The sequence below is a fragment of the Vicia villosa genome, linkage group LG7 (assembly GCF_029867415.1).
Source record: "Vicia villosa cultivar HV-30 ecotype Madison, WI linkage group LG7, Vvil1.0, whole genome shotgun sequence".
NCBI lineage: Eukaryota > Viridiplantae > Streptophyta > Magnoliopsida > Fabales > Fabaceae > Vicia > Vicia villosa.
Genome location: NC_081186.1, coordinates 79,134,052 through 79,145,597, shown reverse-complemented (window position 1 = coordinate 79,145,597; position 11,546 = coordinate 79,134,052). Strand labels below are relative to the sequence as shown.

Here is an 11,546-nt window from a genome sequence, read left to right as displayed (position 1 = left end):
CTTAGATTTTCTTTAAAGGTTTTTTTTCTGTTTCTTTTTGCCTTTCCGAATATAGTTTGGATAAAATAAAAGTCGGTGGCGACTCTTGCTTACCGCGACATTCCGATTAATAAAAAGTCAGTTCACCGTATTACAGAATCTTTCTTTAAATGAATTGTTTGATGTTATGATTTGTGTAGTGAACTGGTGTGTGGTGGTATGATGATGCACGTAGCGACGTGATTGGGAAGTGGTGAATTACTATAAAGGTAATGATGTTTAGTCGGTATTTGTGATGTATTGTGAATGTCGTGTTTGTATGGATGTTGCATTTATTGAGTCATATCCATTGCATAAAGAGACGGTGGCCTTAATGGTAAAAAGCGACGGTGACCTTAATGGAAATTAGCGACGGTGTGCCCAATGGCAAATCTTGAGACATGGGAATTTTACTCTAAATGGTACCACATGCATTTTCATAAGTCGAGTCACATGTGAATTGCATTTGAGTCTTAATTGATTATGATATTGTGACTTGATGAAGATATGATTGTTAAGACGTGGTGACTTGATGATGAGATGTTTGTTGTGATTGGATTGGGATCTTACTTATGAATTGTATATATTGTCATAGCTGAATTGATGACATTGTTTCCGTTTCTTAAGTTGATATATGTGATGTGAAATCGTTGTATTGAATATTATGATGAGAAGTGGTGACCAACGTATGATCTTTTCTCTTGCTTTGAATATTATCATACGTTTCTTTATAATGAATGATATCTCACCCCTTATGTTTGAATGTTACCCTCTGTTGGTAACGTGCAGGTAACGACGTGGAGTAGCCGTGTATCTTATAGCTCGAGTCGGTGTGTCAATGCTCTGATACGTAGCACTCGGGGGGGACGTTTGCGATACTTGCTTGTGTCTTGTTTATGTTAATTATCTTTTCTTGAACTTTGATGTTATGTCTTGTGGAGACGTTTTGGACATATTATGCCATGTTGAAAAGAATATAAGATTTGGATATTGTGTTCTTATTTGGATTCCGCTGCAATATGATGAAGTTGTTTGGATTTAAATGTTCGATGAATTATGAGTTTCCTCCGATATAAGCGTTATGTATCCATGTAGTTTGAGCATGAATGGTAGTTTTGTTTAAGTCGAATATGTGACGCCTCAAATTAGTTGCTTGTTTCGATGTTTTATACTCTGTTTGCTCTTTTTAATTGAGGAGTAGATTTGAGGTGTTACATTACCCTTTGTTGGTAACATGCAAGTAACGACGTGGAGTAGCCGTTTACCTTTTAGCTCGAGTCGGTGTGTCTATGCTCTGATACGTAGCACTCGGGGGGACGTTTGCGATGCTTGTTGCTTTATGTCGTTATGTTTTAGTTGGACGTTGTCATCTTTTGTTTGGTTATGTTATTGTTCTCTTTTGAGACATGTTGGATAGTTGTTTCCATGTTGGCAAGGATGTTATGATTTGAATTTATGTTGTTCTTTTGAATTCCGCTTCGATATTATGAACTATTTGGTTTGAAATTTAATGAAGTATGATTCTTCCGTTATATGTGTTATGTATCTATGATTATGAGCATGATTTGTGATGTGTTCTTAGTTGATAATTGTGACGCCTCAAATATGATGTTTGTTTGAGATTTTTGTACTATGATTTTCCTAGTTTAAATGCGGGGTAGATTTGGGGTGTTACATGCCCCGCCAAGGTGACGGGTTGGCGGGCTTACCCGCCTATTTATTTTTCATTTCTTTAATAAATTAATAGTCTTTTTTACCTTTCAAGTAAAATTTTCACTTATTTTTTAGAAAAAGTTTTTTAAAGCATCTTTTAAACAAATTTTACCTAAAAATATTGTACATATTTACAAATAAATGTATAAAATAAAACCATCAAGAATTTAAATTACTAGAATGAACTAAAAAAGGGCGGGCTTAAGGTGAAACAAACTTAATGAATATGTGAGACGGGCTTTAGCGGGCGGCGAACTTTGGCGGGGGCGAGTTTAGGCGGCCGACGGGTTTTAGCGGGACGGGCTTTAGTGGGTGGCGGGCCCAAAATCCCAACCCAACCCGCCATTTTTTGGCGGGTGAGCGAGCCGGCCCATCGGGCCACCACTGGTTTTGCCACCCTTAGTTGTAAGGGTAGCTATCACGTCAGTGAATGAGATTGACCAAATTTTAGACGTGGTAATCAAGGTGAGGGTGGTGTTAGAGATGACTATCATGTCGGTGGTGAAAGGGGTGGAAAAGACTATGGTAATAGAGTAGGTTGGGGGATAAATCATGGTGCTAAGAGGCATACATATTTTTTCATATATATTTTTATTAAAAAGGTCCTAAAAGCGAAAATCAAATCTATACCAATGAAAGATAATTATTATTGTAGTCTTTTTTACTCATAGTGTGTGTGTGTCTATAAGTTTTGAGTGAAAAAATACATTTATGATGAGTTAGACTTTTAAACTATTATTGTATTTTGATAAACACTAAAGATAGGAGATTGCTAAAATTCTACTATGCAACATTGCATGCCAGTGGCGCCACTATGGCAGCTATTTGATAACATTTATATCGACTAGCCTATTACATAACAAGAGTGGTTTATATAAGTTCTTTTACGCTTTAGATGTATGGCTCAACTATAAGAGTTATTTAAAAACATTGCTTAAGAATAATAATGCTTGTTTTACTCTTTACTGTGTTTTTTATTTATTTTTATTGTATAACTTTTCTTTTAGTGTTGTATTTTTACTAACAATCTTTTCATGTTTTCAATTTAATTTTTTTAACACAACCAAACAAGTAGTTAATTTTCTATGTTAATTCATTTGAATATTTTGTCTTATATCTATTTATCTTTCATGTTTCCTTGATAATAATTTAAGTAGTTGGAGCATCTAATTCCAAAAATGTGGAAGTTTTCAGCCTAAAGTTGTATTTGCGATTGAATTTAATACATCCCTTGCCGAAGAGAAGGTAGTAATTTTTCTTCTTCTTATTATTCATCTAACCATGCAATAGATTGCTTTGGTCTCTCGCATTGCATATTTGCATTGTATTAGTCTGTAATTATTACATACTTTGGCCATTTAAATAACAGCTAGCCTACACAATCATTTCAAACATTACAGAGAGATTGCATGGATCTCATTACCAAGATATCGTGATTCTGGTACTAATAATTAAGAGGTATGGCTATTGTTCTATTGGAAATTGTGATGCACCATTGAATATTTTAGATCTTTGAACTAAATATTTCTCTTTTTCAATACCATTTTCTTTTTATCTTCTAACTAGACTATACTTTCATTTACTTGGACCACATGCTTTCTTACATTATTTTCTTGTTTATGGAAATTATTTTATATAACATTAGTTTATAATATATTTTGTGGTTGTATCAGCAAACATAGGAAAGATTTTTGTTTTTTAATTCAATTTTATTATTAAAATTTTCCCTTTTGTGTATCTTAGCCTTTTCCTAGAGTATGTGACATTTCAATCACAAATTACAAAATTTGGAGGTATGCTTATTTGGATTTCAAGGATATCGATGGTTATAAGAAGGCACTAAAACTTATTTAAACTGTTATATGAGGTTATTGGGTGTCACATGAAAAAGAAAAGCCACAACATAGACGTGATAATTAGGATATACGCGGTGGCGGAGATATATCATGTTGATGGAAGAGATTATATCATGTTGGTGGAAGAGATGGTCTCTATTCCACCAAAATGATATATCTCTGGCAGCATGTATATCCTGATCATCATGTCTATATTGTGGAATTGCTTCTTCAATTGACACCCGATAACCTCCTATAGCAGTTTGATTAAGTTATAGTGCCTTCTTATAGCCATCAACATCCTTGAAATCCAAATAAGCATACCTAAAAATTTGGCAAATTGAGATTGGAATGCCACATACTCTAGGAAAAGGCTAAGATACAAAAAAGGAAAAATTTTAATGATAAAATGGCATTAAAAAGAAAAAATATTTCCCATATTTAAGTGATAGCTTATACAATCACAAAATATATTATAAACTAATGCTATATAAAATAATTTCTCTAAATAAGAAAATAATGTAAGCAAGAAGGTGACCCAAATAAATGAAATTATAGTTCAGTTAGAAGATAAAAAGAAAATGGTATCAAAAAAGAGAAATATTTAGTTCAGATATCTAAAATATTCAATAGTGTATCACAACTTCCAGTAGAACAATAACCATACCCTTTAATAGCACCAGAATCACAATATCTTGGTAATGAGATCCATGCAATCTCTCCACAAGGTTTAAAATGATTGTGCATGCTAGCTGTTATTTGAAAAGCCAGAGTAGGTAATAACTATAGAGCAATACAATGCAAATGTGAAATGTGAGAGACCAAGATAATCTATTGTCGGGTCAGATGCAACCAAATAACGAGAAGAAAAGAAAATTACTACCTTCTCTTTGGCAAGGGATGTATTAAATCCAATCACAAATACAGTTTTAGGCTGAAAACTTCCACACTTTTGGAATTGGATGCTCCAGCTGCTTAAATTATTATCTAATAAACATGAAAGATATGTAGATACTAGTAGAAGACCTGTGCGTCCGCACGGGTAAATTCATCCATAAATATGGTTTGATTGTTGATGATATATAATTGTTATTATAAAATTACTAATAACTGCAAAAATTTAAAAATAATTTATTGATTAAAATAAAAAAGATATTGTGGTAATTGTGACCAGGGAAAATAATGAGTTTTTGTGATAAAATTTACACGAGTTGGTAAAATTGCCATAAACTATTTTTGCAAACCTCTATAAAAATAATATTTATGCATGTTTTTTATTTGTATTTTATTGGCTGTGTCCCGTGGCACACTTCATAAAAACATTTCAATCATATTTTCAACGTGCAAATGAATAATAATTTAACATCTATCAATTTATTAATATATTTTTAATTACACAGATTTTTAACTGAGTTATACCCCTAATATATGATATTTTTGTTCCACCTCTAAAATCAAATCAAAGCCAATAAATATATGTATTAAACCATATAGAAATTTGGCTAAATAAAAAAATAAGCTACTAAAAACTCGTAAGCTCAACATAGATTTCTTTTCAATGTCTTAGTTTTCTTTTTGCTATATTTTGATATATTTCTTATTGAGTGTAGGTAACAGTAAAAAGCCATGCCTATCACAAATTATGTTTCAAGTGTTCACACGGTGGTTGTCCTATAACTCCATCAAATTATGCTACCCTTTAGGGAATTTTGTATTGCATGCACCATTTCTCCGATTCATGGAATGTTAATGTTAACCGTTTTACTTAGCACTGTATTCTCGAGGACGTCAATGAAAATGATCATTGGAGATGTTCTTTACATGAAAATAATCAAATTCACACTACAAAATCAAAGTAAAAAATATAGGAGTATGGAATCACAGTGTTCACATCCATTGAAGATGGATTTTACTTGTAAGTATAACTATTGCAGATAATGTGATCACTGTCTTGAAATAAGACACCAATCTAGAGAACTATGGTTAGTTGGTTACATATTTGGAAAATCCTTTCATTTAGTTAATACTTCTACTGCTTAGAAATAAACCACCAATCTAGAGAACCATAGGTTACATATTTGGAAATATAGTTAATAAGTACTTCTATAGTCAGCATCTCTTTTGGAAGCCTTTTTTCCATTTTGACAAAATCTTTTCCACCAAGATCAGAATTGTATTCTTTAACAAAACAAATTTGTAATGTTTGGTAGACCTGAAAATATTTCAACAAAACATGCAAGCAATATTTCAAGGAATCAAGAAATGAAAAACATAACGGTTAAGTGAATAAACACAGCGACAGGTTGATCTAGAAAATGAAAAATAGCAAGAAATACAAATATGTTGAACAATGAGAGCAGGTAATGAACTACAAAAAAAAAACTCTATTTTCCATCTTTTGAAGAAGGTAAATCAAGCATAATAGATAATGTTATAAGTAAAAAACATTATAATATGAATATCATTCTGATGCTATTTGAATAACCTAGGTATCTGGGTGACGTGCAACCTGAGAATATACAAGCACGTACTAATATGAAACACAACATTGGGATTCTAAACTAAATTACATCATATGAACAAACCAGACATTCACCTCAATGATTCCTTGCTTTCCAGGGATGATCTCAGGTCTTTGTTCAATATCCTTCAAAACCTCTTCAAGTTCAACAATTAGAGGCTCATTTCTAACTGCAGCAAGTTGTGGCTTAAACCTTTTAACCTCTGCAACATAAATACCAAGAGATTAGTCATTTTTTCCCCATTGTTGACATTTCGGAAATATCAGTGAATTCATCATGTAAAACTTAAAAATACATGATTGAACCAATATGAAGTTCCACTAACCTGATCTACAAGAAGAGTAATGTTTGAACCAGCTGCAACATATGAAACTGATTAGCTTACCAGAATGCAAAATCAATTATATGAGCATAACAAATCATCTCAATGAGGGAAAAATTAAAGAACAGTCCCGTGACCTTGTACAAAGAGAGGAACTGTGACAAAACCTTTCATCCAACAGTCAACCCTCCATCTTTTCCATCTCTTCAACCGTGCACCTTCTTCAGATCCATAGATTTCGGATACCCTAAATTTTTTTAAACCATATTGCAATAAAAAGTGAGAGAGTGGAAAGAATATATCAAACTCAAATTCTCAAAAGGAACATCTTTTTTCATTCCAAACATCAAACAATCAGCAAAGAAAACCTCATTCAACATATATGAATGAAAGTAAACTGAACTAAAACAAAGAAATCTACGGCAATGTATCTACTCACACTATGGAAAAGAAGGCCCATAGGGTGGAATACATAACATTGTGTCAATCGAAATCAAAAACCGCAAACCAACCACTGTGCATTTTTCCGACGTTGCACGCCACTGAACCGATTCTGGCTTCCACTCTGCACCGACCACCATAATAAAAATCTTAAGATAGCTAGGTATTTGTTTATTTGTGTTTAATAAGGCTTCAATCAAATACAGTCACACAAATTGTTGTTATCATGTATAGAAGATTAGATGGACAGGTCCATTACTAAATCAAAAAGGTTGGCAATAACTACATTTTGATAAAGGCTGAGATGATCTCAAATTGAAAATTTAAACAAAACCATCATCAATGCTGACAGTTACGTTCTCACAGCTAACCTTGTACAATGGACTGATCAAAGTTTATAAACATTAAAATATTTGATTCGAAAATTATCTCTACACACTGAAAATTTGCGGTTTAAATTCGACAAGGAGAGTAACTAACCAAGGTAAAAGAATAATTGAGATGGAACTAAGAATAACACATTGCATAGAAATGAGGCATCACTGTGATAGACAGAATTCCAGGGTGATCTTTTGCTACAAGATATACTCAATTGGTATCTAAATAACGTGCACATTCGAAAGCTGGAAATTTTGCAAGTAAGATTGGTACAAAAAGTAATTGTTTTCTGATAGTTGACAGTGATGTAACAGGCGCGGGGACCAAGGATTAGTTTAGTGGTTTAAGGTATATAAAGAGCAGCTAAAGGCAAAGTGAAAACAGTTGTACCTTTGAACACAACAGTTGAAAAGCAACTTTTGCGTAAAGTTTCAATAAGTAGGTCCAAGTAAGGACTACTGCATCAGTAGGATTTGACAATTGACATCAAGTGCAATAGATTCAAGGCAAATTAATAGACAAATTATCCATAATAGTTTATATTCAAGTGAATAGGCTGCCATGTAATTTATTTAATGTTAATAGGCTGCCATGTAATATATTTATCTTCAGTTGAAAAAATAGTGGTATCTATATTAGAATGAATTGCTTCTATATCAGAATGAATTGCTTTTTTATCCAAGCTATCCATGATAGTTTATATTCAATGCAAAAATCAATAAACTGAATATATAGTGCAATGACCGAGTAAGAAATACCTTCTTCATTATTTGACGTAAATTATGAGCCGACATTCCAACACTTGGTATGCATTCCTTATCCCAGAAAACATAAATGAAAAAATCAGTTTAACTTTTATTTCAAACACCGGTTTAAGTTTTAACAGAACTAAAAACAAAAAATGCAGAGGCGAATTAAAGTTCAAACACATGTTTTACCTAAAACAGAGGCAACATTACATGTTGAAGCTTTAACCATGAAAATGAATGTCATGTAAAGACAACTTAAAAGAAAAGCCAACAAACTGAAACTTTTACACTACAAAGGAAAACTCATACATAGCTCGAATAAGATGGAACAGCTGAACTTTGAATAACAGGAACACATTGAAAACACTTAAACATTATAACATGGAAAATCAAGTGTTCTTGTCAAATCAGACATTATAAAACAACATGAAAAATCATTAAAGTTGTAAAAACCAAACATTGGAAAACCAAGTGTTAGCTTTAACCATGATAAATCATACACAGCTTATTTAAAATAACTTAAAACACAGCTTAGTAAAAATAACTTAAAGGAAACAAATTGTACATAAATTAAAGGAGACAGCTTATTAAAAACAAATTGCTCGAATAACCAGAAAAAAATCAGAAGTAAAAACAAATTTCACAGAAGAAAAGAAACATATGGTAGACAAGTTACCCGGTATCAGATGGAGGAATCAGAAGTAGCTTCGATTCGTTCCAGACATTAGAAATGTTCAGCTTTGCAGTAGCTGCAAGATAAAGGTGTTTGTTAGAATGAAAAACAGAAAACTAACTAAGGTCACCACTTAATATTTTTACATGAGCTAAGACGACATCAGGCTGTGGTATCCTGGCAGCAAGATCTGTTACAAAATGAAATAAAAATAAACTTTAGGAAAGGTGGTGTTAAAGTAGTTTTACAAATAACAGTTAGGGAAAGTACAATTAGGGAAAAACAGTAGGTTGCAAAGTAATGTTTATGGTTTCCCCATAAAACATGAGTTTGAAAATGTCTAAATTTTTTGTTTACCCAAAAATCCTTACTTTGATGGTAACTACAAACCCTGAAAGAACAAAAATATAAAACAAAAAAAGTTTATACTTAGTATGAATCAAAGTTGGACAATCGTTGTGACCCAAAAATCTCCAGAAATATGGAAAAGGCATCATGAAAAATCGAAACTTTAATGGTACAATACAATCTAAAACGAAAAAAAAATGAAACTTGTTTCTGTGTAGTTAAAAATTGAAACTTTAATGGTAAAAACAACAATGAAAAGGCATCATGAAAAATCGAAACTTCAATGGTACAATAAAATCTAAAAAGGAAAAGAATAAAACTTGTTCATGTTGTAGTTAAAAATCAAAACTTGATGGTAAAAACAACAATGAAAAGGCATCATGAAAAATCGAAACTTCAATGGTACAATATAATCTAAAACGAAAAGAAGGAAACTTGTTTCTGTTAAAGTTAAAAATCGATGAAAAATCGAAACTTCAATGGTACAATATCAAAAACGTAAACGAAAACGAAACCAAAGAGAAAGGAGACGAGTTTACCATTTTCAGTGTATAACGACGCTCCGAAAGAGAAAGGGGACGACTTCAGATCTCGAGCACCTCCGTATACCTGACGCCATCAACCTCTGTTCAACGCTCCGGCGAAGGACACTCCAAACAGCACCGAAAACCAGCCTCCCGCCCCCCGCACGATCCACCTTCCGATTGCAACACCTTTTTTGGGTCAAGGTATTCAAATTTTTCTCTTATTTCTAGTTTGCGATTTTCTATTGTGAATCTGAAATATATGAGGTTTTCATTTTCATTAGGGTTTGAATTTGAGAGAGAAAGAGAAGGAGGTACTGAGATATATGAGGTTTTCTGTCTTTTCTTTTTTTTTCTTTTCCGTTTTGCTTCATTATTTGGGGAGAGAGGGTTTCATTTTCAATTGGAAGAAATTTGATGCATGGCCCACTTTGTTATGTAATTTCAAAATGAATGGAGGGAAATGTAAAACATGAGCCACTTGGCAAAAAGAGTCTATGTGATTGGCCATATTTTATTGAATTAGCAAATTACCATTAAGGGCAAATGTTAGTGAAAATGTAAATTTTAATGAAGGGTACATTAGGGAGTTAATAGGCATGTTTCATTCTTAGTTAGGTAGTTGATAGTTGATAAGACAAAATATTCAATTGAATTAATATAACAAATTAACTACTTGCTTGCTTGTGTCAGAAAAAAAATTAAATTGAAAACATGAAAAGATTGTTAATAAAAATACATCACCAAAATAAAATTATACAAGAAAACTAAAAAACATAGTAAAGAGTGACACAAGAAAAAAAGATTTACAAAAATAAAACAAGTATCATTATTCTTCAGCAATCTTATTAAATAGCCCCTATAATTGAGCCATACATCTAAAGTATAGCAGAACTTGGACAAACCATTATTGTTTCACAATATGATATTCGATAAAAAATGTTATCAAATAGTCGCCTTGGTGGCACCACTGGCATGCAATATTGCATAGCAAGATTTTAATAATCTGCTATCTTCAGCAATCTATAACACTATTCTCAAGATTATTTAATATTATATTTTGTGAGATTTTGGATCGAACTCTAGTATGGCCGAAGGGTAGCTTCTTGGTTCGACAGGGTTAAGCATGAAGTCGAAGGTTGTTCACATGCTTGTGTCGAAGATGCTAGGGTTGTTAGCATGTTAAATTAGGTTTTAGTGTTTAAACCCTAATTTGTTAAGTTAGCTTGTTTATTAAGTTGACTTGTGTAATGGGCCTTGTGGAAAAAGCCCATTAGTTAGTATGTTAGGTTTTATTATAAATAGCATACTAGTCTCTCATCATTGCTAAGCTGCAAATCCTAATTTAGGGTGAGAGAGGTTATTTGTTATTCTTGTAAACTTGTAATCTTGTTTTAAGAGAAAGTAAAAGAATAGCAGTTATAACCAATTCTTGTGTTCTTATTCTCTTCCCTAATTCCCTATTATACTTTGTTATTGGTATCGTTTTTCACAACAAATTGGTGCGGTGAGCGTGGAGAAGATGCCGTCAACAAAGTATGAGATTGAAAAGTTCACCGGAGTGAATGATTTCGGTCTGTGACGCTTGAAGATGAAAGCCCTACTAGTTCAGCAGGGTTGTTTGGAAGCGTTGAAGGGAGAGGCAGCCATGAATGCTGCATTAACGGCAGCGGAGAAGACGACTATGATTGAGAAGGCACACAGCGCAATTTTGTTGAGCCTTGGTGATAAGGTTCTCAGGCAGGTATCAAAGGAGACGACGGCATCAGGGTTATGGGTGAAACTTGAAAGTTTGTACATGACCAAATCGCTGGTAAATCGACTCTACCTGAAGCAAGCTTTGTATTCATTCAAGATGATTGAAGACAAAGTATTGGCTGAGCAGTTGGATATGTTCAACAAGCTGATTCTTGATCTTGAAAATATTGATGTGAAAATCGATGATGAAGATCAAGCGCTGTTACTATTGTGTTCTTTGCCTCGATCACATGCTCACTTCAAAGAAACTCTCTTGTATGGAAGG

General features: G+C 32.9%; 1 long non-coding RNA gene across 1 annotated transcript; it reads right to left on the bottom strand.

Annotated features, from left to right (window-relative positions):
- Positions 1–7,293: 7,293 nt before the first annotated feature.
- LOC131617560 (uncharacterized) lies at positions 7,294–9,865 on the bottom strand. Its single transcript, XR_009288614.1, has 4 exons — positions 9,539–9,865; positions 8,798–8,841; positions 8,655–8,727; positions 7,294–8,044 (listed from the first exon to the last, which is right to left on the bottom strand). It is a non-coding gene; the product is annotated as an uncharacterized LOC131617560 (long non-coding RNA).
- Positions 9,866–11,546: the final 1,681 nt, after the last annotated feature.